Source organism: Gossypium raimondii, chromosome 11 (assembly GCF_025698545.1).
Source record: "Gossypium raimondii isolate GPD5lz chromosome 11, ASM2569854v1, whole genome shotgun sequence".
Taxonomy (NCBI): domain Eukaryota; kingdom Viridiplantae; phylum Streptophyta; class Magnoliopsida; order Malvales; family Malvaceae; genus Gossypium; species Gossypium raimondii.
In genome coordinates, this window is record NC_068575.1 from 32,236,536 (window position 1) to 32,238,427 (window position 1,892).

The 1,892-nt window shown below is 34.5% G+C and overlaps 1 non-coding gene across 1 annotated transcript; it reads left to right on the top strand.

Annotated features, from left to right (window-relative positions):
* Positions 1-308: 308 nt before the first annotated feature.
* Positions 309-415, top strand: LOC128035061 (small nucleolar RNA R71). The gene has a single exon (XR_008191465.1). It is a non-coding gene; the product is annotated as a small nucleolar RNA R71 (small nucleolar RNA).
* The last annotated feature ends 1,477 nt before the right edge of the window (positions 416-1,892 follow it).

The window sequence follows — 1,892 nt, forward strand, 5'->3', positions numbered from 1 at the left end:
ATTCAGTGATTGTGCTGCAAAACTATTACACCTATTAGTAGTAAGATTTTTTAAACATTAAGGATATTGATGATACTTGAGATGTGAGTGAATTAAGAGCGTCTACTTCATGTCTTCAAGCGACTCATCTTCCTGACACTACTCTATTGGTCGGCCATTGATAATTGTTGCTAGCAATCCTCTCAATGATTTCATAAGCTTCATTATAAGATTTAGAAAGAAGAGCACCATTAGCAGAAGCATCCACTACCATCCTCATGTGAGCATTGATACCATTATAAAATGCCTCAAGTTGTATGCAATATGGAATTCTATGATGAGGGCACTTTTGTAATAATTTTTTGTACCTTTCTCATTCCTCATACAATGACTCATCATCCATTTGTTGGAAAGCAGTGATCTCATTCCTCAACTTAGCATTCTTGCTAGGCGGGAAGTACTTCATAAGCAATTTTTCTGCTAACTCTTGCCATGTTGAAATTGAGTTTGGTGGTAATGACTTCTTCACTGTCGAAAAGTTCATTCAATCTCAAGGTCTACAGGGAGTAAATCAATGATTCGATCAATACTCATAAACACCTAAAATAATCATAGAAAAATTAACTAAGTTAAAATTTGAACAAAAAAATAAACCAAAATGCAAAACTAACAACTTCACAAATAATGACTTTTTTAAAACACTGTCCCCAACAATGGCGCCAAAAACTTGGAACGACGGAAATGTGCAAGTGTACACAATTGCAACAAGTAATAAAGTGACAAGTAAATGTCGAGTTATCGTACCCACAGGGACTGTGAAAAGAATTATTTATGAATGCTATTTAAAACACTTTGGTGAAGAAAAATACTTTATTTGAATAGGGTGATTAAAAAGTAAGATTTTAAACTAAGTAAACTAAATAAATAAATCTCAAATGCACGATTTCAAAATACGATTTTAATCAAGATGACATAACTGTGTTAGATTAATTACATTTCTTAACTTAGAATTATTAAACTCATGTTTATATTGTTACGAATAAGTTCACGGCAACTTGGTACTTTTCTAACTTATGAACATACTCACCTACCAAAATCCATTTATCTCTTGACTATATGCCTATGTCAATTCAACCGATTAAACAAATCTTAATAGGCAAATATGCTATTGCACATACATACTTATTAAATCGAAATAATCTCTTGTACATATCCTTATGTCAATTCAAACAATTAATTCGATTTAATAAGCACATAAAAGATTATGTGAGGTAACAAAGTATCCTTACCTTGAAATAGTTAATCATAATAATCTTGCAAGTTATGCAATGAAAATGTATAATCAGATACCGTTGCTAATCTAACCCTCAGCTACCTTAGATGATTAAACATGCACTGATTAAGTACTGTGTCCCTTTCCCAAGAGGAAAAATCGGCAAGAGAGCAAGGGAATTTTGGAATGGAAAAGAAGAGAGAAAGTGGAGAGAAGAGAGGAAAGATGTGAATGCTTGAGGTATGTTTCTAAAATGATCAGCCTAAGGGGGTTTTTATAGCTGAAGAGGGCTGCTAAAAATAGCAATAATTATCAGCAAAAGAGCCCTCCCTTGCCTAGCCTCACATGTGGCAAGTTTGATAGTTTTGACTTTGCTAATTTAGGCTTGGGGAAAATTATCAGCCAAAGAGCCCTCCCTTGGCCGGCCTCACATATGGCAAGGTTGATAGTTTCAACTTTGCTAAGTTAGGCTTGGGGCAATTCTATAAAGCCACCAATTGTGGAGGGGTTTGAATGCAACTTGAACAAGTCTTCAAGGGCCACTTTGCAAGCTTAAATAATCAGCTAATAAGTTGATTTAGTTTAGCTCTTAGGACGATTTTTGGGCTGTCCATTTCTTGGTCGATCAACTGGACCACTT